At 66.0% G+C, this 23,030-nt stretch overlaps 11 non-coding genes across 11 annotated transcripts; 6 read left to right on the top strand and 5 right to left on the bottom strand.

The window, feature by feature from the left end:
* The first annotated feature begins 102 nt into the window (after positions 1 to 102).
* TRNAG-GCC (transfer RNA glycine (anticodon GCC)) lies at positions 103 to 173 on the top strand. Its single transcript has one exon. It is a non-coding gene; the product is annotated as a tRNA-Gly (tRNA).
* A 5,848-nt stretch (positions 174 to 6,021) lies between these two features.
* On the bottom strand, positions 6,022 to 6,093 carry TRNAE-CUC (transfer RNA glutamic acid (anticodon CUC)). Its single transcript has one exon. It is a non-coding gene; the product is annotated as a tRNA-Glu (tRNA).
* Positions 6,094 to 6,399: 306 nt separating this feature from the next.
* Positions 6,400 to 6,471, bottom strand: TRNAG-UCC (transfer RNA glycine (anticodon UCC)). Its single transcript has one exon. It is a non-coding gene; the product is annotated as a tRNA-Gly (tRNA).
* A 736-nt stretch (positions 6,472 to 7,207) lies between these two features.
* On the bottom strand, positions 7,208 to 7,279 carry TRNAD-GUC (transfer RNA aspartic acid (anticodon GUC)). Its single transcript has one exon. It is a non-coding gene; the product is annotated as a tRNA-Asp (tRNA).
* Positions 7,280 to 7,812: 533 nt separating this feature from the next.
* On the top strand, positions 7,813 to 7,895 carry TRNAL-CAG (transfer RNA leucine (anticodon CAG)). Its single transcript has one exon. It is a non-coding gene; the product is annotated as a tRNA-Leu (tRNA).
* Positions 7,896 to 9,349: 1,454 nt separating this feature from the next.
* Positions 9,350 to 9,420, top strand: TRNAG-GCC (transfer RNA glycine (anticodon GCC)). Its single transcript has one exon. It is a non-coding gene; the product is annotated as a tRNA-Gly (tRNA).
* A 9,525-nt stretch (positions 9,421 to 18,945) lies between these two features.
* On the bottom strand, positions 18,946 to 19,016 carry TRNAG-GCC (transfer RNA glycine (anticodon GCC)). The gene has a single exon. It is a non-coding gene; the product is annotated as a tRNA-Gly (tRNA).
* A 1,454-nt stretch (positions 19,017 to 20,470) lies between these two features.
* TRNAL-CAG (transfer RNA leucine (anticodon CAG)) lies at positions 20,471 to 20,553 on the bottom strand. The gene has a single exon. It is a non-coding gene; the product is annotated as a tRNA-Leu (tRNA).
* Positions 20,554 to 21,086: 533 nt separating this feature from the next.
* Positions 21,087 to 21,158, top strand: TRNAD-GUC (transfer RNA aspartic acid (anticodon GUC)). Its single transcript has one exon. It is a non-coding gene; the product is annotated as a tRNA-Asp (tRNA).
* Positions 21,159 to 21,891: 733 nt separating this feature from the next.
* Positions 21,892 to 21,963, top strand: TRNAG-UCC (transfer RNA glycine (anticodon UCC)). The gene has a single exon. It is a non-coding gene; the product is annotated as a tRNA-Gly (tRNA).
* A 306-nt stretch (positions 21,964 to 22,269) lies between these two features.
* Positions 22,270 to 22,341, top strand: TRNAE-CUC (transfer RNA glutamic acid (anticodon CUC)). Its single transcript has one exon. It is a non-coding gene; the product is annotated as a tRNA-Glu (tRNA).
* The last annotated feature ends 689 nt before the right edge of the window (positions 22,342 to 23,030 follow it).

Here is a 23,030-nt window from a genome sequence, read left to right as displayed (position 1 = left end):
CTCCGATGGAGCAGACAGATGCCCACGGGCGAGCGGTGAGCAGTGACGGGTGGGTGGCGGCCAGCGCCTCTGGGGCAGCGTCGGGCGGCGGCGGCCACCGGTGCATGGGTGGTTCAGTGGTAGAATTCTCGCCTGCCACGCGGGAGGCCCGGGTTCGATTCCCGGCCCATGCAACCCCAGCGTCCCCTTTTGGTCCCGCACTGCAGCCCCAGAGCCGAGCTAGGTCTGCCCGCTCAAAGGCACTCAAGGAAGCGCTCCTGCAACCGCTGGCTGCTACCTGCCGCCCGCTGCCTCTCCCACGCAGCTGCCCACGACCCCTCCCGCCCCCACACACGGTCCTGCTGCCAAGCCGCCGTGGCCCCAAGCCCTGCGGGCTCAGCCGCCCGTGCGCCCAGACACCTCCCTTGTGCTTGCTGGCTTCCTCGCCCGGACCCAGCCGGTGGCTCAGGGATTGCGCTGGAAGGCACACCCCACGGCTCTGGCAGCCGCCGGCCCCACCTCTTCACCTTTCCCAACGTCTGTCTCCAAGCTCCCTGGCTCACTCTCCCCACACTCCGAGAATCACTCACCCTCCGTTTGCACAGCCAGGAGCAAGGAAGTTGCCACATCTGGCAAGGATACCTCCCTTGTCCCTGGAGGGTCCCTGGAGCATCGTCTTGCAGGAGGAGTTCCTCAGAAGGCCACACACTCCCGGCCCTGGGCCCAGATCGGTTTCCAACAGCAACGCCCTCACCACCTCACACACCACCCCCTCCCCTGAAAACCTCCTGCCCGTCTCACCTCAGCATCAGCCCTGCTCTGCCAGTAACACCACCTCAGCCTGCGCCCTCACCATGCCCCTGCTCGCCCAAATGCACCCATCCCACCCAACCCCCACCCCGGCTCCCCACCTCCCCCATCTCCGCTACGCCCCCCCCCCCCGCCCCACCCCGCCCGCGCGGGCACACACACACACACACACACACGCACACACGCACACGCACACACACACGTCCGGTTCCTCCCCGAGCCATCCCAAATCCTACTCTTGTCAAGGAACCTGCCTTTGCGTTTGTCCCACTGGCCCGTCTCCCCCAGCCCCCACCCCAACCCTTGGCCTGCTCCTTTATCTGCTTCTTCCAACGCGAGTAGAACTGATTTACTTTCCTGGGTTCGTCTCAGGTGCACGGCACAGTGCTTCAGTCCCCTGTTCTTTTCCAGTGGAGGTTAAGGCGAGATACGAATACAGATCTCATGCTACAGAGGAAAGCTTTGTTGCTTATCTCCTCTGAGTATACTAGTTCCTCTCTCTTGATCCGACTCCAACTTCGTCCGTCCGCTGCCTCTCCCCTTGGGTAGCCCTATGGACGTTTTCTACGTCTGAACGTCGGTTGCCCCTTTGCACATAGATTCATTTGCATTCATTGGCACAGTCCACAGAGCTTTGTCGCTCTCCACCCGACTCACTTCACTCAGTGGACCCCTTCTATGGGTCCGTCCAGCGTTGGGGCCCGTGGCGATGGCCGCTCCTTCTTGGAGGCTGCGTCAGATTCCACGGTACACACATACCTCTTCTTCTCGTGCCGGCCACGTGCCGCCGGGCACTTGGGCGTTCCCCAAGTCTCGGCTCAGGCACAGAGGGCTGCGATGACCCTGGGGGATGCCTGCATCTCTTCCCATCAGGGATGTTGTCTTTTCCCGATGGGTACCCGGGATTGGGTTTGCTGGATCATGACATAAGCTCTTCTTTTTCCTATTGCTGGACTGATCCTCGACTGATTGACTTCCAGGGAGCAGTAGTTGTTGTTCTGGAAGTGTAGCTGATCTACACCCTGGTGTCCGTTTCCGCTGGACAGCGTAGTGACTCAGTCCTGTTTGTGTACCATGATGTTTTCAGATCGGTTTCCATTACAGGGGGTGACAGGAGATTGGATCCTCTTCCCTGTGGTATCCTGTGTGTCTTTGGTGGTCGTCTCCTTTCTACTCAGCACTAGTACGGTGTATCCGTTGAGCCCGGCTCTTCATTCATTCCTCCGTCCCTGACTTTGCCCTTGGGAAGCCCAAAGCTGCTTTCCTGCCTCTCGGGGGCTGTCGCTGTTTGGCACAGGGATGAATTTGTACCACACTTTCGACTCCACCCATCTGTGATCTTGTCTGTTTGACTTCCCTCAGCAAGGGTCATATTCTGCAGCTCCGGCCGCTGTTGCTGCCAGTGACGCTACGTGACTCTTGTGGACGGCTCAGGGACATCCTGTTCTCTCCCTTTCTCTGACAGCGCATCTTCGTGGGTGAGCCGCTGGGGATGGGCACTAGGGGCTTCTCCCCGTCTTGGCTATGGCAAACGGTTCTGCTACGGCCGTGGGGTTTGCATGTGCCTTTCTGAATGAAGAGTTAAGCCTTTCACGGACATGGACCCCGCTCGCCTGTCTCCTGCTTACTTACTTACCTATGTATTCATAGGTAACTTTTGAAAGCTACTCCAAAGTCGTAGTAGCGGTTGTTGTGGAAGTAGAGTGGATTTCCAACACTGTGCTCCTTTCCGATGGACCGCAAGGTGATTCTGGTTTCCAGGTACAGATTTCAGATTTCATGTATGTTTTCAGACTCTTTTCCACTTGAGGTTATTACAGGGCACTGACTCCTTTTGCCTGTGTTGAACTGGACAACCTTGGTCCGTCTCCCTTTATAGGCGGTCCTGCGTATCTGTTCGTTGCAGCTCCAGAGTCATCCCTCCACCGCTGCCTTTCTGCCTGCGTTACCCTAAGGCGGTGTTCTGCGTGAGTCGGTCTCTCTTCGGCAGATAGGCTCGTTTTATAGCCTTTTGCACGTTCCACAAGCCTTTGTCCAGCTCAGTCTGATATTCTCCACCAGGTCTAAGAGTCGCTAGGTCCATCATTGCTCGTGACAAATGGCAATCCTTTCCTTTCTTCTCTAGGACCGAGTGATCGTTCCATGGGACATCTGTGCCACATCTCCCTGGGCCCGCCGTCTGTGGATGGGCACTGGGGTTTCTTCCGTGTCGTGGCTATGGCAACTGGCGCTGCAGTGTGCTCAGCGGCGTATGGACCTGTAGACCTCGCCCAGGCGTGTTCTCTGCGGGTATGTACCCAGGACGGGGTGTGCTCGGTCAGATGGGAGCTCTCTTTGGGCCTCATGAAATCCCAGGCATCCCCGCTGCCAAACACCACCCCCATCCCACCCTGAGCGCCCAGCAGTGGCACACCCGAGACCGGACATCAGGTCCTGATGAGTGGGGACTTGGGTCTCCGGGGCGGGACGGTGGGCCCACCCTGTGCCGACCGCGTGCGGCCCCCGTTCTGGCACTCCGTTTCTGTGGCTCGCTTGCCAGCGTCCTAGCCAGCGCCCGGAGCCCCAGCCCACCGCCGAGCCTGAGCAGTCTGGGGCACCGCGCCCCAGGGTGGCACGCACGCTCACACGGCGTGCTCTACCACCGCCTCCCTCACGCCACCGCCGCCTCACGGTCACCGCCTGCCCTCTGCCTCTCCCGCCAGCCCCCAGGCTCGGCCCCATCTACCCGCCACCGTCCCCCTGCAGCCCCGGGCCATCTCTCACACGTCCTGCCCTGCCCTGGCACTCACCAGTGCGGGCCTGCGTCCGGCTCCGCAGACCCGCCCCTACCACCCGCCCACCCCGACCGCAGACCTGTCCCAGCCTCACACATGTGCCTGGCACGGCGTCACCACAGCCTCCACCCTTCTGCAGAGGCCCTGCTCGAGTGGCCAGCCCATCTTTCGGCCAGGTCCCCGCGAGCCCCACGCCTCCCCTTCCCGCCGGCCCTCCACGCAGACGCCCCGCCCAAGCGCCCCTGGGCCCGCCTCCCTGCGCCGCCCCCTCCCCCTGCGATGGCTCTGCTCCGGTCCCTGATCCACGTGGGGGCGTGCACCAGCCATGGCCCCAGGCACCCTCGTCCCGCAGTCTCACCCACGCACGCTGACGCCCACGGCCCGGCAGGGGCGTCGAGGAAACCTCCTGCGGCGACGGCGAACACGCGTCGGGCCGCAGGGGCTCCTTCTCCCCAGGGGACACGCCTTTGTCCCGTCGCCCCCGAGCGAGCCGCCCTCGCCGCACGGTGGTGCCCTTCGTCGGCCGTCCACTCCCCCACCCCTCCAAAGGACACAGTCGTTCAACAGTCGTGAAACCCTTTGGAGATAGACGGGCCCAAGATTGGGTAAGAGGAGACTGTGGTGGGCGATGACCCCCGGGGAGAGTTCCTAGGGGAAGACGAAGACAGTATGTGGAGGGGAGGGAGTCGATCCTGGACAGACAGTTTGGAGAGAATGGCAAAGTAGTAGATGTCATATCTAGGGCAGGGGTGCGTGGAACAGGGCGCTTGTGTGTGTGTGTGTGTGTCTGGGTGTGGGTGCGCCCGGGTGCCCAACTTTGGTTAGTTGTCGGGGACGGACATCTGGGTAAACCTTGCCTCACTCCGGTAGGATTGAGAGCTGTGGTCAGGCAAGGGAAACACCATGTTGGTCGGCTTGTCCACCCTGGCCGGCATCGCTGCCTCGGGCGCATCTGCCGCCTCCCGGCTGGTTGGCTGGGTTTTCCCGGCCGGCCCGGCCCGCCGGGATCTGCGTGCTCTCTCACTTCCCCCGCGCGGTGCTGTGACTCGCAGCACAGGCCCACATTCGTCTTCACCCCCTTTGGCTCGGGGAGAGCGAAGAAGAACTCAAGAGCCTCTTGATGAAAGTGAAAGAGGAGAGTGAAAAACTTGGCCTCAGACTCAACATTCAGAAAACTAAGATCGTGGCATCCGGTCCCATCACTTCATGGCAAATAGATGGGGAGACAATGGAAACCGGGAGAGACTTCATTTGGGGCGGGGGCTCCCACAAATCACTGCAGTCGGTGGCCGCGGCCATGAAATTAAAAGACGTCCGCCTCTTGGGAGGAAAGCTATGACCAAGCTAGACAGCATGTCGAAAAGCAGAGACGTGACGCTGCCACGAGGGTCCATCTCGTGAAAGTCACGGTCTGTCCAGCAGTCACGGACAGATGTGAGAGTTGGAGTATAAAGAAAGCTGAGCGCTGAAGAATCGATGCTTTTGAACTGCGGTGTTGGAGAAGACTCTTGAGAGGAGATCCAACCAGTCAATCCCAGAGGAAATGAGTCCTGAATATTGACTGGAAGGCCTGAGGCTGAAGCTGACACTTCAGTCCTCTGGCCACCTGAGGCAAAGGACTGACTCCCTGGAAAAGACCTCGATGGAAGGCAGGAGGAGACGGGGACGACACGACACGCCAGAAGGTGAGATGGTTGGATGGCACCGCCGACTCGATGGACACGAGTTTGAGCAAGCTGCGGGAGTTGGTGATGGCCAGGGAAGCCTGGGCTGCTGCAGTGCACTGAGCGACTGAACCCATCGATACCGATGCCTCCCGGGCGCCGTGGTCCGCCTCCCAGAGCCCACTCAGGACCAGAGCTCACTTGGAGTCACCGGCGGCGCACGGGAGTCACAACCAGCCCGGGACCTGGCACTCAATGGCCAAGCCGCCCAGAGAGGTGGCTGGGCATGCGGGACATGGGAAGGCAGGCGTGTCTGTGGCCACTGGCCCCACTCCCAGAGGCAGATCCCCCTCGCTCGTCTTCGGCTGTGGCCACCGCCGCGGCCGCTGCCGGCCCACGCTGGCGACCACCACAGCCCACGCCCTGACCCCTATCCCCACCCGCCCTGTCCGACCCCACCTCCTCCCCACCACTGACAGCAGGAGAAGCAGCACAAGCCCAGGAGCATCGCCGCCATCGCCGCCGCCACCAGGGGCAGCAGCCGCAGCCCCTCAGGAGGGAGGGGGCGGGGGCTGGGAGGCCTGAGGCGGGTCGTGGTGGCAGCGGCGCGAGGTGGCCAGTGCGGCCAAAAGGTTGGCCCCGGGGGACGGCGGGGGTGGCCTGAATCGTGCTTGGGCTGGAGGTGCAGGGTCCCGGGGCCTCTGTGGCAGCGCTGCGCAAGCGTAGGCTAAAAGGGTGGTGGGGTCGCCGGCGAGGAGATGGGCAGGTGGCGGGCGGAGGGGAAGAAGAAAGGCTTCCCTGACCGGGAATCGAACCCGGGCCGCGGCGGTGAGAGCGCCGAATCCTAACCACTAGACCACCAGGGAGCGTCGGGGCTCGGTCCTCGCCTGCTCCCGCTGAACCCAGCGCCTCCGGGCCGCCCGCCCGCGCCACCGTGGTGCCCACACCCGGCCTTCGCAAGGCAAGGCCAGCCGCCCGCCGCGGCCCTGTCAGTCTGCCTGCCCTGGCGTGCCGTCTTGCTCTCAGCAGCCTCAAAACACTGCGCGCGCCGCCGGCTTCTCGCACACACGCCAAAAGCCGCGCGCCGGCTGCCTGGCTCCCTGCTCCCAGCTCTCTCTGCCCCGAATGCCCCTGCCGGGAGGGCGGCGGAGCTCAGCAAAAGGCCGGCCCGCTGCGTTGGCCGGGAATCGAACCCGGGTCAACTGCTTGGAAGGCAGCTATGCTCACCACTATACCACCAACGCTGCTCAGCCCGGGCCGCCGCCAGACGCCGGCCCCGGGCTCGCCCCAGCACACTCTCGCCGCCGCCGCCGCCGCCGCCGCCGCATCCCTGCCTCGACGCCCGGTCAGCCGGAGGCTCTGCGCCGCCGCCGGCGCCACCGGCAGCCCACCAGCAGCCCCATCCGCGCCAGCTCTACGCAGCGGCCGGGATCCCCCGGCCCCAGCGTCCCCGGGGCGGCGCTCCCGCGGCATTGCGGTCCCCCGGCGTTCGCTCCCCGCCGCGGCCCGCGAAGGCCTCCGTCCTCACCCCCGGGGGGCAACGCGGGGCACGCAGCTTCCAGCAGCCAGCCGGCCAAAGCCCTTCTCCACCGTGCGCTGGGAGAGGCCACTTCCGACGACGACAGGGGGACACTGGAGCCAGCCGCCTGCAGGCGTCCCCGCGCTGTGCCGCCCCGCGCCGCTGGGGCGCGGCGAGCCCAGGAGCCCACTGGGGGCAACCGCTGTGGGCGGGCGGGCCGCAAAACCCGGCTATGGTCGGGCAAGGCCGTGGGGTGGCCAAGGAGGCCGTCGCTCCGCCGTGGCGACCGAGCGCCCGGAGACGACAAAGGGCTCAGGCCGGAGGGCTGCACCGGTAGAGGGGGTCGGCGGTGGCCAGGCCGGGCCCCGCCTGGCCCAAAGGCGGACGGAGGAGACGAAGGGCCCTTGGGGGCCAGGCGGCAGGACAGAGAGCCACCGCGGCCACCAAAAAGGCTGTGTTGCCTCCCCGTCGGGGAATCGAACCCCGGTCTCCCGCGTGACAGGCGGGGATACTCACCACTATACTAACGAGGACGGCGGCGACCGCTCAGCCGCCCGGCCGCTCTCGGGCTTCCGGGCTGCCTGCCCACGCCTCCCCGTGCCCACCACGGGCCCCGACCCGACCGCCCACCAAACCAACCGCCTCAGTCACAGAGGCGGCCCGCGACCCCGACAGGGACCCGGACCCCCCCGGGGCACTGGACACTCCTCGTGCGCGCCGCCTCTTGCCTCCAACGCGGCCATTCCGCCGGGAGAAGGGGGTCCGAGAAGGCAAGCGAGGCTGCGAGGACACGGTGGGCGCGCGCCGGCCCGCGTCTGGCGTGAAGGGGCGCGGGTGAGGAGGGGCCGGTCCGCCAAGGGCCGGGCTGGGTCCGGGGCGCGACCGGCGGCGCAGTCAGGCGCCTCGGCCGGCCCCGTCGCTCACCCACACCAGACGGCCGCCTGCCTGCCTGCCTGCCGGCCTGCCTGCCCGGCGCGGCGCACCGCGCGGCCCGCCACGGGCGCCGCGGCTCGCGCCGCGTCGGGTCTCAGCCAGGCGAGCGGCCACGCGCCCGCCCAGGCCCGCCGTCAGGATGGCCGAGCGGTCTAAGGCGCTGCGTTCAGGTCGCAGTCTCCCCTGGAGGCGTGGGTTCGAATCCCACTCCTGACAAGCCAGCCTTTTGGCCCGCCGCACGAACGCACCCGTCCTCCCCGCGCCACAGCCTTTCTCCACACACACCCGCCCCCTGCCACCTGCACCCCACAACCAGGAACCTTCAGTCCTTCTCAGCGCATCTTTCCTCCTCAGCTGGCTGCGGCTGCAGGTGCTGCTTTTCCGGCCTCCCCGCCTGCCCCTCGCCCACCCTCGCCCACCCTCCCCCTCGCACGGCCCCACCCCCGTCGGCGCCCACGCACGGAGCCCCGCGGCGGGTGGCAAGCCCTCCTCGCTTCGCCGGCGCTGCGACTTCTGCCTGCGGATCGGCCAACTCGCTCTCGCAGCCTTGCTTCCACGTCCGCCCCCCAAGGCCGCTCTCCCGCCGGCCGGCACCCTGTCGGCCGCGCCCGCCCCGCCGGCCCCCCTGCGCCACCCAGCCACACCGAGGCGGCCGAGCCCCCGCCTCGCCCGCCAGGGGGCTGCTGCGTGCCCTCCACGCTTCTCCGCCTTGCGGCCTCGGCCGGGCCACACCTGCCGGCCTCCCGCCCGGGACGCGCGCCACGCAGCCTTGCTGCGGGTCGGCGAACACCGGCCTTCCGTGCACGAGCCCGTCCCGGGAAGGGCGCTCGGCTGGGGTGGGAGCGGAAGCCCTTCGTGCCCGTCCAGCCCACCCACAGGCGCCCAGCCCGCGCCCCGGCCGTCGGCGCCACCGCGCCCGTTCCCGGTGGGGAAGCCGCAGCCCGGGCCGGAGCCAAGCCCGGCCTGGCGTGCTCCCTGCCTCAGCCGGCAGTCCCCGAGCCAGAGGCCGCTCTGCCCAAGGGCCCCTCCTCACCACCACCACCCACCCTGTCAGAGCGGAGCGCCCGGGAGCGCGGTCGGCCAGAGCGCAGGAGCCAGGCTCACACGCCTTTGGGTCCTCGGGCCTGAGCGCCGCTCGGGGCGGCGGCGGGGGCGCCCCGGGGCGTCGCGCTCCCGCGCCCGCGCGCAGCCCGCACAGGCCGAGCCCGGGGTCCCGGCCCCCGCCCGCAGTGGCACGCCCCATCGCGCCCCGGCCGGAAAGCCAGCCCACCAGACGGATTTTGAGTCGGGACCCGGCAGGTCGCTGAGAGGAACGCCGGCGCGCGGCTGCGGCGACCACGCAGCGACTGCCTCCGCCTGGGATCCCGGCGCCGGGCAGACGGCGTCGGCGCCTGGGCCCCTCGGGCGACACCGACAGCGTCGCGACGGCCGTGGTCGGCGCAGAAGGCGCGGGACGGGCCGAGTGGGCCGGCGGCACGCCGCCCCGGGGTCCCTCCGAGAGCGCCGCGCCCCGGGGTCCCGCACGGGCCCGGATCCTGGCTTTCAGGGCGGCCGCCCGTCGTCTCCTGCTCCGATGGAGCAGACAGATGCCCACGGGCGAGCGGTGAGCAGTGACGGGTGGGTGGCGGCCAGCGCCTCTGGGGCAGCGTCGGGCGGCGGCGGCCACCGGTGCATGGGTGGTTCAGTGGTAGAATTCTCGCCTGCCACGCGGGAGGCCCGGGTTCGATTCCCGGCCCATGCAACCCCAGCGTCCCCTTTTGGTCCCGCACTGCAGCCCCAGAGCCGAGCTAGGTCTGCCCGCTCAAAGGCACTCAAGGAAGCGCTCCTGCAACCGCTGGCTGCTACCTGCCGCCCGCTGCCTCTCCCACGCAGCTGCCCACGACCCCTCCCGCCCCCACACACGGTCCTGCTGCCAAGCCGCCGTGGCCCCAAGCCCTGCGGGCTCAGCCGCCCGTGCGCCCAGACACCTCCCTTGTGCTTGCTGGCTTCCTCGCCCGGACCCAGCCGGTGGCTCAGGGATTGCGCTGGAAGGCACACCCCACGGCTCTGGCAGCCGCCGGCCCCACCTCTTCACCTTTCCCAACGTCTGTCTCCAAGCTCCCTGGCTCACTCTCCCCACACTCCGAGAATCACTCACCCTCCGTTTGCACAGCCAGGAGCAAGGAAGTTGCCACATCTGGCAAGGATACCTCCCTTGTCCCTGGAGGGTCCCTGGAGCATCGTCTTGCAGGAGGAGTTCCTCAGAAGGCCACACACTCCCGGCCCTGGGCCCAGATCGGTTTCCAACAGCAACGCCCTCACCACCTCACACACCACCCCCTCCCCTGAAAACCTCCTGCCCGTCTCACCTCAGCATCAGCCCTGCTCTGCCAGTAACACCACCTCAGCCTGCGCCCTCACCATGCCCCTGCTCGCCCAAATGCACCCATCCCACCCAACCCCCACCCCGGCTCCCCACCTCCCCCATCTCCGCTACGCCCCCCCCCCCCGCCCCACCCCGCCCGCGCGGGCACACACACACACACACACACACGCACACACGCACACGCACACACACACGTCCGGTTCCTCCCCGAGCCATCCCAAATCCTACTCTTGTCAAGGAACCTGCCTTTGCGTTTGTCCCACTGGCCCGTCTCCCCCAGCCCCCACCCCAACCCTTGGCCTGCTCCTTTATCTGCTTCTTCCAACGCGAGTAGAACTGATTTACTTTCCTGGGTTCGTCTCAGGTGCACGGCACAGTGCTTCAGTCCCCTGTTCTTTTCCAGTGGAGGTTAAGGCGAGATACGAATACAGATCTCATGCTACAGAGGAAAGCTTTGTTGCTTATCTCCTCTGAGTATACTAGTTCCTCTCTCTTGATCCGACTCCAACTTCGTCCGTCCGCTGCCTCTCCCCTTGGGTAGCCCTATGGACGTTTTCTACGTCTGAACGTCGGTTGCCCCTTTGCACATAGATTCATTTGCATTCATTGGCACAGTCCACAGAGCTTTGTCGCTCTCCACCCGACTCACTTCACTCAGTGGACCCCTTCTATGGGTCCGTCCAGCGTTGGGGCCCGTGGCGATGGCCGCTCCTTCTTGGAGGCTGCGTCAGATTCCACGGTACACACATACCTCTTCTTCTCGTGCCGGCCACGTGCCGCCGGGCACTTGGGCGTTCCCCAAGTCTCGGCTCAGGCACAGAGGGCTGCGATGACCCTGGGGGATGCCTGCATCTCTTCCCATCAGGGATGTTGTCTTTTCCCGATGGGTACCCGGGATTGGGTTTGCTGGATCATGACATAAGCTCTTCTTTTTCCTATTGCTGGACTGATCCTCGACTGATTGACTTCCAGGGAGCAGTAGTTGTTGTTCTGGAAGTGTAGCTGATCTACACCCTGGTGTCCGTTTCCGCTGGACAGCGTAGTGATTCAGTCCTGTTTGTGTACCATGATGTTTTCAGATCGGTTTCCATTACAGGGGGTGACAGGAGATTGGATCCTCTTCCCTGTGGTATCCTGTGTGTCTTTGGTGGTCGTCTCCTTTCTACTCAGCACTAGTACGGTGTATCCGTTGAGCCCGGCTCTTCATTCATTCCTCCGTCCCTGACTTTGCCCTTGGGAAGCCCAAAGCTGCTTTCCTGCCTCTCGGGGGCTGTCGCTGTTTGGCACAGGGATGAATTTGTACCACACTTTCGACTCCACCCATCTGTGATCTTGTCTGTTTGACTTCCCTCAGCAAGGGTCATATTCTGCAGCTCCGGCCGCTGTTGCTGCCAGTGACGCTACGTGACTCTTGTGGACGGCTCAGGGACATCCTGTTCTCTCCCTTTCTCTGACAGCGCATCTTCGTGGGTGAGCCGCTGGGGATGGGCACTAGGGGCTTCTCCCCGTCTTGGCTATGGCAAACGGTTCTGCTACGGCCGTGGGGTTTGCATGTGCCTTTCTGAATGAAGAGTTAAGCCTTTCACGGACATGGACCCCGCTCGCCTGTCTCCCGCTTACTTACTTACCTATGTATTCATAGGTAACTTTTGAAAGCTACTCCAAAGTCGTAGTAGCGGTTGTTGTGGAAGTAGAGTGGATTTCCAACACTGTGCTCCTTTCCGATGGACCGCAAGGTGATTCTGGTTTCCAGGTACAGATTTCAGATTTCATGTATGTTTTCAGACTCTTTTCCACTTGAGGTTATTACAGGGCACTGACTCCTTTTGCCTGTGTTGAACTGGACAACCTTGGTCCGTCTCCCTTTATAGGCGGTCCTGCGTATCTGTTCGTTGCAGCTCCAGAGTCATCCCTCCACCGCTGCCTTTCTGCCTGCGTTACCCTAAGGCGGTGTTCTGCGTGAGTCGGTCTCTCTTCGGCAGATAGGCTCGTTTTATAGCCTTTTGCACGTTCCACAAGCCTTTGTCCAGCTCAGTCTGATATTCTCCACCAGGTCTAAGAGTCGCTAGGTCCATCATTGCTCGTGACAAATGGCAATCCTTTCCTTTCTTCTCTAGGACCGAGTGATCGTTCCATGGGACATCTGTGCCACATCTCCCTGGGCCCGCCGTCTGTGGATGGGCACTGGGGTTTCTTCCGTGTCGTGGCTATGGCAACTGGCGCTGCAGTGTGCTCGGCGGCGTATGGACCTGTAGACCTCGCCCAGGCGTGTTCTCTGCGGGTATGTACCCAGGACGGGGTGTGCTCGGTCAGATGGGAGCTCTCTTTGGGCCTCATGAAATCCCAGGCATCCCCGCTGCCAAACACCACCCCCATCCCACCCTGAGCGCCCAGCAGTGGCACACCCGAGACCGGACATCAGGTCCTGATGAGTGGGGACTTGGGTCTCCGGGGCGGGACGGTGGGCCCACCCTGTGCCGACCGCGTGCGGCCCCCGTTCTGGCACTCCGTTTCTGTGGCTCGCTTGCCAGCGTCCTAGCCAGCGCCCGGAGCCCCAGCCCACCGCCGAGCCTGAGCAGTCTGGGGCACCGCGCCCCAGGGTGGCACGCACGCTCACACGGCGTGCTCTACCACCGCCTCCCTCACGCCACCGCCGCCTCACGGTCACCGCCTGCCCTCTGCCTCTCCCGCCAGCCCCCAGGCTCGGCCCCATCTACCCGCCACCGTCCCCCTGCAGCCCCGGGCCATCTCTCACACGTCCTGCCCTGCCCTGGCACTCACCAGTGCGGGCCTGCGTCCGGCTCCGCAGACCCGCCCCTACCACCCGCCCACCCCGACCGCAGACCTGTCCCAGCCTCACACATGTGCCTGGCACGGCGTCACCACAGCCTCCACCCTTCTGCAGAGGCCCTGCTCGAGTGGCCAGCCCATCTTTCGGCCAGGTCCCCGCGAGCCCCACGCCTCCCCTTCCCGCCGGCCCTCCACGCAGACGCCCCGCCCAAGCGCCCCTGGGCCCGCCTCCCTGCGCCGCCCCCTCCCCCTGCGATGGCTCTGCTCCGGTCCCTGATCCACGTGGGGGCGTGCACCAGCCATGGCCCCAGGCACCCTCGTCCCGCAGTCTCACCCACGCACGCTGACGCCCACGGCCCGGCAGGGGCGTCGAGGAAACCTCCTGCGGCGCCGGCGAACACGCGTCGGGCCGCAGGGGCTCCTTCTCCCCAGGGGACACGCCTTTGTCCCGTCGCCCCCGAGCGAGCCGCCCTCGCCGCACGGTGGTGCCCTTCGTCGGCCGTCCACTCCCCCACCCCTCCAAAGGACACAGTCGTTCAACAGTCGTGAAACCCTTTGGAGATAGACGGGCCCAAGATTGGGTAAGAGGAGACTGTGGTGGGCGATGACCCCCGGGGAGAGTTCCTAGGGGAAGACGAAGACAGTATGTGGAGGGGAGGGAGTCGATCCTGGACAGACAGTTTGGAGAGAATGGCAAAGTAGTAGATGTCATATCTAGGGCAGGGGTGCGTGGAACAGGGCGCTTGTGTGTGTGTGTGTGTGTCTGGGTGTGGGTGCGCCCGGGTGCCCAACTTTGGTTAGTTGTCGGGGACGGACATCTGGGTAAACCTTGCCTCACTCCGGTAGGATTGAGAGCTGTGGTCAGGCAAGGGAAACACCATGTTGGTCGGCTTGTCCACCCTGGCCGGCATCGCTGCCTCGGGCGCATCTGCCGCCTCCCGGCTGGTTGGCTGGGTTTTCCCGGCCGGCCCGGCCCGCCGGGATCTGCGTGCTCTCTCACTTCCCCCGCGCGGTGCTGTGACTCGCAGCACAGGCCCACATTCGTCTTCACCCCCTTTGGCTCGGGGAGAGCGAAGAAGAACTCAAGAGCCTCTTGATGAAAGTGAAAGAGGAGAGTGAAAAACTTGGCCTCAGACTCAACATTCAGAAAACTAAGATCGTGGCATCCGGTCCCATCACTTCATGGCAAATAGATGGGGAGACAATGGAAACCGGGAGAGACTTCATTTGGGGCGGGGGCTCCCACAAATCACTGCAGTCGGTGGCCGCGGCCATGAAATTAAAAGACGTCCGCCTCTTGGGAGGAAAGCTATGACCAAGCTAGACAGCATGTCGAAAAGCAGAGACGTGACGCTGCCACGAGGGTCCATCTCGTGAAAGTCACGGTCTGTCCAGCAGTCACGGACAGATGTGAGAGTTGGAGTATAAAGAAAGCTGAGCGCTGAAGAATCGATGCTTTTGAACTGCGGTGTTGGAGAAGACTCTTGAGAGGAGATCCAACCAGTCAATCCCAGAGGAAATGAGTCCTGAATATTGACTGGAAGGCCTGAGGCTGAAGCTGACACTTCAGTCCTCTGGCCACCTGAGGCAAAGGACTGACTCCCTGGAAAAGACCTCGATGGAAGGCAGGAGTGCGTGTGTGTGTGTGTGTGTGTGTGTGTGCCCGCGCGGGCGGGGTGGGGCGGGTGGGGGCGTAGCGCAGATGGGGGAGGTGGGGAGCCGGGGTGGGTGTTGGGAAAATCCAGCCAACCAGCCGGGAGGCGGCAGATGCGCCCGAGGCAGCGATGCCGGCCAGGGTGGACAAGCCGACCAACATGGTGTTTCCCTTGCCTGACCACAGCTCTCAATCCTACCGGAGTGAGGCAAGGTTTACCCAGATGTCCGTCCCCGACAACTAACCAAAGTTGGGCACCCGGGCGCACCCACACCCAGACACACACACACACACACAAGCGCCCTGTTCCACGCACCCCTGCCCTAGATATGACATCTACTACTTTGCCATTCTCTCCAAACTGTCTGTCCAGGATCGACTCCCTCCCTCTCCACATACTGTCTTCGTCTTCCCCTAGGAACTCTCCCCGGGGGTCATCGCCCACCACAGTCTCCTCTTACCCAATCTTGGGCCCGTCTATCCCCAAAGGGTTTCACGACTGTTGAAGGACTGTGTCCTTTGGAGGGGTGGGGGAGTGGACGGCCGACGAAGGGCACCACCGTGCGGCGAGGGCGGCACGTTCGGGGGCGACGGGACAAAGGCGTGTCCCCTGGGGAGAAGGAGCCCCTGCGGCCCGACGCGTGTTCGCCGTCGCCGCAGGAGGTTTCCTCGACGCCCCTGCCGGGCCGTGGGCGTCAGCGTGCGTGGGTGAGACTGCGGGACGAGGGTGCCTGGGGCCATGGCTGGTGCACGCCCCCACGTGGATCAGGGACCGGAGCAGAGCCATCGCAGGGGGAGGGGGCGGCGCAGGGAGGCGGGCCCAGGGGCGCTTGGGCGGGGCGTCTGCGTGGAGGGCCGGCGGGAAGGGGAGGCGTGGGGCTCGCGGGGACCTGGCCGAAAGATGGGCTGGCCACTCGAGCAGGGCCTCTGCAGAAGGGTGGAGGCTGTGGTGACGCCGTGCCAGGCACATGTGTGAGGCTGGGACAGGTCTGCGGCCGGGGTGGGCGGGTGGTAGGGGCGGGTCTGCGGAGCCGGACGCAGGCCCGCACTGGTGAGTGCCAGGGCAGGGCAGGACGTGTGAGAGATGGCCCGGGGCTGCAGGGGGACGGTGGCGGGTAGATGGGGCCGAGCCTGGGGGCTGGCGGGAGAGGCAGAGGGCAGGCGGTGACCGTGAGGCGGCTGTGGCGTGAGGGAGGCGGTGGTAGAGCACGCCGTGTGAGCGTGCGTGCCACCCTGGGGCGCGGTGCCCCAGACTGCTCAGGCTCGGCGGTGGGCTGGGGCTCCGGGCGCTGGCTAGGACGCTGGCAAGCGAGCCACAGAAACGGAGTGCCAGAACGGGGGCCGCACGCGGTCGGCACAGGGTGGGCCCACCGTCCCGCCCCGGAGACCCAAGTCCCCACTCATCAGGACCTGATGTCCGGTCTCGGGTGTGCCACTGCTGGGCGCTCAGGGTGGGATGGGGGTGGTGTTTGGCAGCGGGGATGCCTGGGATTTCATGAGGCCCAAAGAGAGCTCCCATCTGACCGAGCACACCCCGTCCTGGGTACATACCCGCAGAGAACACGCCTGGGCGAGGTCTACAGGTCCATACGCCGCCGAGCACACTGCAGCGCCAGTTGCCATAGCCACGACACGGAAGAAACCCCAGTGCCCATCCACAGACGGCGGGCCCAGGGAGATGTGGCACAGATGTCCCATGGAACGATCACTCGGTCCTAGAGAAGAAAGGAAAGGATTGCCATTTGTCACGAGCAATGATGGACCTAGCGACTCTTAGACCTGGTGGAGAATATCAGACTGAGCTGGACAAAGGCTTGTGGAACGTGCAAAAGGCTATAAAACGAGCCTATCTGCCGAAGAGAGACCGACTCACGCAGAACACCGCCTTAGGGTAACGCAGGCAGAAAGGCAGCGGTGGAGGGATGACTCTGGAGCTGCAACGAACAGATACGCAGGACCGCCTATAAAGGGAGACGGACCAAGGTTGTCCAGTTCAACACAGGCAAAAGGAGTCAGTGCCCTGTAATAACCTCAAGTGGAAAAGAGTCTGAAAACATACATGAAATCTGAAATCTGTACCTGGAAACCAGAATCACCTTGCGGTCCATCGGAAAGGAGCACAGTGTTGGAAATCCACTCTACTTCCACAACAACCGCTACTACGACTTTGGAGTAGCTTTCAAAAGTTACCTATGAATACATAGGTAAGTAAGTAAGCGGGAGACAGGCGAGCGGGGTCCATGTCCGTGAAAGGCTTAACTCTTCATTCAGAAAGGCACATGCAAACCCCACGGCCGTAGCAGAACCGTTTGCCATAGCCAAGACGGGGAGAAGCCCCTAGTGCCCATCCCCAGCGGCTCACCCACGAAGATGCGCTGTCAGAGAAAGGGAGAGAACAGGATGTCCCTGAGCCGTCCACAAGAGTCACGTAGCGTCACTGGCAGCAACAGCGGCCGGAGCTGCAGAATATGACCCTTGCTGAGGGAAGTCAAACAGACAAGATCACAGATGGGTGGAGTCGAAAGTGTGGTACAAATTCATCCCTGTGCCAAACAGCGACAGCCCCCGAGAGGCAGGAAAGCAGCTTTGGGCTTCCCAAGGGCAAAGTCAGGGACGGAGGAATGAATGAAGAGCCGGGCTCAACGGATACACCGTACTAGTGCTGAGTAGAAAGGAGACGACCACCAAAGACACACAGGATACCACAGGGAAGAGGATCCAATCTCCTGTCACCCCCTGTAATGGAAACCGATCTGAAAACATCATGGTACACAAACAGGACTGAATCACTACGCTGTCCAGCGGAAACGGACACCAGGGTGTAGATCAGCTACACTTCCAGAACAACAACTACTGCTCCCTGGAAGTCAATCAGTCGAGGATCAGTCCAGCAATAGGAAAAAGAAGAGCTTATGTCATGATCCAGCAAACCCAATCCCGGGTACCCATCGGGAAAAGACAACATCCCTGATGGGAAGAGATGCAGGCATCCCCCAGGGTCATCGCAGCCCTCTGTGCCTGAGCCGAGACTTGGGGAACGCCCAAGTGCCCGGCGGCACGTGGCCGGCACGAGAAGAAGAGGTATGTGTGTACCGTGGAATCTGACGCAGCCTCCAAGAAGGAGCGGCCATCGCCACGGGCCCCAACGCTGGACGGACCCATAGAAGGGGTCCACTGAGTGAAGTGAGTCGGGTGGAGAGCGACAAAGCTCTGTGGACTGTGCCAATGAATGCAAATGAATCTATGTGCAAAGGGGCAACCGACGTTCAGACGTAGAAAACGTCCATAGGGCTACCCAAGGGGAGAGGCAGCGGACGGACGAAGTTGGAGTCGGATCAAGAGAGAGGAACTAGTATACTCAGAGGAGATAAGCAACAAAGCTTTCCTCTGTAGCATGAGATCTGTATTCGTATCTCGCCTTAACCTCCACTGGAAAAGAACAGGGGACTGAAGCACTGTGCCGTGCACCTGAGACGAACCCAGGAAAGTAAATCAGTTCTACTCGCGTTGGAAGAAGCAGATAAAGGAGCAGGCCAAGGGTTGGGGTGGGGGCTGGGGGAGACGGGCCAGTGGGACAAACGCAAAGGCAGGTTCCTTGACAAGAGTAGGATTTGGGATGGCTCGGGGAGGAACCGGACGTGTGTGTGTGCGTGTGCGTGTGTGCGTGTGTGTGTGTGTGTGTGTGTGTGCCCGCGCGGGCGGGGTGGGGCGGGGGGGGGGGCGTAGCGGAGATGGGGGAGGTGGGGAGCCGGGGTGGGGGTTGGGTGGGATGGGTGCATTTGGGCGAGCAGGGGCATGGTGAGGGCGCAGGCTGAGGTGGTGTTACTGGCAGAGCAGGGCTGATGCTGAGGTGAGACGGGCAGGAGGTTTTCAGGGGAGGGGGTGGTGTGTGAGGTGGTGAGGGCGTTGCTGTTGGAAACCGATCTGGGCCCAGGGCCGGGAGTGTGTGGCCTTCTGAGGAACTCCTCCTGCAAGACGATGCTCCAGGGACCCTCCAGGGACAAGGGAGGTATCCTTGCCAGATGTGGCAACTTCCTTGCTCCTGGCTGTGCAAACGGAGGGTGAGTGATTCTCGGAGTGTGGGGAGAGTGAGCCAGGGAGCTTGGAGACAGACGTTGGGAAAGGTGAAGAGGTGGGGCCGGCGGCTGCCAGAGCCGTGGGGTGTGCCTTCCAGCGCAATCCCTGAGCCACCGGCTGGGTCCGGGCGAGGAAGCCAGCAAGCACAAGGGAGGTGTCTGGGCGCACGGGCGGCTGAGCCCGCAGGGCTTGGGGCCACGGCGGCTTGGCAGCAGGACCGTGTGTGGGGGCGGGAGGGGTCGTGGGCAGCTGCGTGGGAGAGGCAGCGGGCGGCAGGTAGCAGCCAGCGGTTGCAGGAGCGCTTCCTTGAGTGCCTTTGAGCGGGCAGACCTAGCTCGGCTCTGGGGCTGCAGTGCGGGACCAAAAGGGGACGCTGGGGTTGCATGGGCCGGGAATCGAACCCGGGCCTCCCGCGTGGCAGGCGAGAATTCTACCACTGAACCACCCATGCACCGGTGGCCGCCGCCGCCCGACGCTGCCCCAGAGGCGCTGGCCGCCACCCACCCGTCACTGCTCACCGCTCGCCCGTGGGCATCTGTCTGCTCCATCGGAGCAGGAGACGACGGGCGGCCGCCCTGAAAGCCAGGATCCGGGCCCGTGCGGGACCCCGGGGCGCGGCGCTCTCGGAGGGACCCCGGGGCGGCGTGCCGCCGGCCCACTCGGCCCGTCCCGCGCCTTCTGCGCCGACCACGGCCGTCGCGACGCTGTCGGTGTCGCCCGAGGGGCCCAGGCGCCGACGCCGTCTGCCCGGCGCCGGGATCCCAGGCGGAGGCAGTCGCTGCGTGGTCGCCGCAGCCGCGCGCCGGCGTTCCTCTCAGCGACCTGCCGGGTCCCGACTCAAAATCCGTCTGGTGGGCTGGCTTTCCGGCCGGGGCGCGATGGGGCGTGCCACTGCGGGCGGGGGCCGGGACCCCGGGCTCGGCCTGTGCGGGCTGCGCGCGGGCGCGGGAGCGCGACGCCCCGGGGCGCCCCCGCCGCCGCCCCGAGCGGCGCTCAGGCCCGAGGACCCAAAGGCGTGTGAGCCTGGCTCCTGCGCTCTGGCCGACCGCGCTCCCGGGCGCTCCGCTCTGACAGGGTGGGTGGTGGTGGTGAGGAGGGGCCCTTGGGCAGAGCGGCCTCTGGCTCGGGGACTGCCGGCTGAGGCAGGGAGCACGCCAGGCCGGGCTTGGCTCCGGCCCGGGCTGCGGCTTCCCCACCGGGAACGGGCGCGGTGGCGCCGACGGCCGGGGCGCGGGCTGGGCGCCTGTGGGTGGGCTGGACGGGCACGAAGGGCTTCCGCTCCCACCCCAGCCGAGCGCCCTTCCCGGGACGGGCTCGTGCACGGAAGGCCGGTGTTCGCCGACCCGCAGCAAGGCTGCGTGGCGCGCGTCCCGGGCGGGAGGCCGGCAGGTGTGGCCCGGCCGAGGCCGCAAGGCGGAGAAGCGTGGAGGGCACGCAGCAGCCCCCTGGCGGGCGAGGCGGGGGCTCGGCCGCCTCGGTGTGGCTGGGTGGCGCAGGGGGGCCGGCGGGGCGGGCGCGGCCGACAGGGTGCCGGCCGGCGGGAGAGCGGCCTTGGGGGGCGGACGTGGAAGCAAGGCTGCGAGAGCGAGTTGGCCGATCCGCAGGCAGAAGTCGCAGCGCCGGCGAAGCGAGGAGGGCTTGCCACCCGCCGCGGGGCTCCGTGCGTGGGCGCCGACGGGGGTGGGGCCGTGCGAGGGGGAGGGTGGGCGAGGGTGGGCGAGGGGCAGGCGGGGAGGCCGGAAAAGCAGCACCTGCAGCCGCAGCCAGCTGAGGAGGAAAGATGCGCTGAGAAGGACTGAAGGTTCCTGGTTGTGGGGTGCAGGTGGCAGGGGGCGGGTGTGTGTGGAGAAAGGCTGTGGCGCGGGGAGGACGGGTGCGTTCGTGCGGCGGGCCAAAAGGCTGGCTTGTCAGGAGTGGGATTCGAACCCACGCCTCCAGGGGAGACTGCGACCTGAACGCAGCGCCTTAGACCGCTCGGCCATCCTGACGGCGGGCCTGGGCGGGCGCGTGGCCGCTCGCCTGGCTGAGACCCGACGCGGCGCGAGCCGCGGCGCCCGTGGCGGGCCGCGCGGTGCGCCGCGCCGGGCAGGCAGGCCGGCAGGCAGGCAGGCAGGCGGCCGTCTGGTGTGGGTGAGCGACGGGGCCGGCCGAGGCGCCTGACTGCGCCGCCGGTCGCGCCCCGGACCCAGCCCGGCCCTTGGCGGACCGGCCCCTCCTCACCCGCGCCCCTTCACGCCAGACGCGGGCCGGCGCGCGCCCACCGTGTCCTCGCAGCCTCGCTTGCCTTCTCGGACCCCCTTCTCCCGGCGGAATGGCCGCGTTGGAGGCAAGAGGCGGCGCGCACGAGGAGTGTCCAGTGCCCCGGGGGGGTCCGGGTCCCTGTCGGGGTCGCGGGCCGCCTCTGTGACTGAGGCGGTTGGTTTGGTGGGCGGTCGGGTCGGGGCCCGTGGTGGGCACGGGGAGGCGTGGGCAGGCAGCCCGGAAGCCCGAGAGCGGCCGGGCGGCTGAGCGGTCGCCGCCGTCCTCGTTAGTATAGTGGTGAGTATCCCCGCCTGTCACGCGGGAGACCGGGGTTCGATTCCCCGACGGGGAGGCAACACAGCCTTTTTGGTGGCCGCGGTGGCTCTCTGTCCTGCCGCCTGGCCCCCAAGGGCCCTTCGTCTCCTCCGTCCGCCTTTGGGCCAGGCGGGGCCCGGCCTGGCCACCGCCGACCCCCTCTACCGGTGCAGCCCTCCGGCCTGAGCCCTTTGTCGTCTCCGGGCGCTCGGTCGCCACGGCGGAGCGACGGCCTCCTTGGCCACCCCACGGCCTTGCCCGACCATAGCCGGGTTTTGCGGCCCGCCCGCCCACAGCGGTTGCCCCCAGTGGGCTCCTGGGCTCGCCGCGCCCCAGCGGCGCGGGGCGGCACAGCGCGGGGACGCCTGCAGGCGGCTGGCTCCAGTGTCCCCCTGTCGTCGTCGGAAGTGGCCTCTCCCAGCGCACGGTGGAGAAGGGCTTTGGCCGGCTGGCTGCTGGAAGCTGCGTGCCCCGCGTTGCCCCCCGGGGGTGAGGACGGAGGCCTTCGCGGGCCGCGGCGGGGAGCGAACGCCGGGGGACCGCAATGCCGCGGGAGCGCCGCCCCGGGGACGCTGGGGCCGGGGGATCCCGGCCGCTGCGTAGAGCTGGCGCGGATGGGGCTGCTGGTGGGCTGCCGGTGGCGCCGGCGGCGGCGCAGAGCCTCCGGCTGACCGGGCGTCGAGGCAGGGATGCGGCGGCGGCGGCGGCGGCGGCGAGAGTGTGCTGGGGCGAGCCCGGGGCCGGCGTCTGGCGGCGGCCCGGGCTGAGCAGCGTTGGTGGTATAGTGGTGAGCATAGCTGCCTTCCAAGCAGTTGACCCGAGTTCGATTCCCGGCCAACGCAGCGGGCCGACCTTTTGCTGAGCTCCGCCGCCCTCCCGGCAGGGGCATTCGGGGCAGAGAGAGCTGGGAGCAGGGAGCCAGGCAGCCGGCGCGCGGCTTTTGGCGTGTGTGCGAGAAGCCGGCGGCGCGCGCAGTGTTTTGAGGCTGCTGAGAGCAAGACGGCACGCCAGGGCAGGCAGACTGACAGGGCCGCGGCGGGCGGCTGGCCTTGCCTTGCGAAGGCCGGGTGTGGGCACCACGGTGGCGCGGGCGGGCGGCCCGGAGGCGCTGGGTTCAGCGGGAGCAGGCGAGGACCGAGCCCCGACGCTCCCTGGTGGTCTAGTGGTTAGGATTCGGCGCTCTCACCGCCGCGGCCCGGGTTCGATTCCCGGTCAGGGAAGCCTTTCTTCTTCCCCTCCGCCCGCCACCTGCCCATCTCCTCGCCGGCGACCCCACCACCCTTTTAGCCTACGCTTGCGCAGCGCTGCCACAGAGGCCCCGGGACCCTGCACCTCCAGCCCAAGCACGATTCAGGCCACCCCCGCCGTCCCCCGGGGCCAACCTTTTGGCCGCACTGGCCACCTCGCGCCGCTGCCACCACGACCCGCCTCAGGCCTCCCAGCCCCCGCCCCCTCCCTCCTGAGGGGCTGCGGCTGCTGCCCCTGGTGGCGGCGGCGATGGCGGCGATGCTCCTGGGCTTGTGCTGCTTCTCCTGCTGTCAGTGGTGGGGAGGAGGTGGGGTCGGACAGGGCGGGTGGGGATAGGGGTCAGGGCGTGGGCTGTGGTGGTCGCCAGCGTGGGCCGGCAGCGGCCGCGGCGGTGGCCACAGCCGAAGACGAGCGAGGGGGATCTGCCTCTGGGAGTGGGGCCAGTGGCCACAGACACGCCTGCCTTCCCATGTCCCGCATGCCCAGCCACCTCTCTGGGCGGCTTGGCCATTGAGTGCCAGGTCCCGGGCTGGTTGTGACTCCCGTGCGCCGCCGGTGACTCCAAGTGAGCTCTGGTCCTGAGTGGGCTCTGGGAGGCGGACCACGGCGCCCGGGAGGCATCGGTATCGATGGGTTCAGTCGCTCAGTGCACTGCAGCAGC

Source organism: Muntiacus reevesi, unplaced genomic scaffold (genome assembly GCF_963930625.1).
Source record: "Muntiacus reevesi unplaced genomic scaffold, mMunRee1.1 SCAFFOLD_221, whole genome shotgun sequence".
Lineage (NCBI taxonomy): Eukaryota > Metazoa > Chordata > Mammalia > Artiodactyla > Cervidae > Muntiacus > Muntiacus reevesi.
Note: the sequence above shows the minus strand (reverse complement) of the source record. Positions and strands in the feature narration are given on the sequence as shown.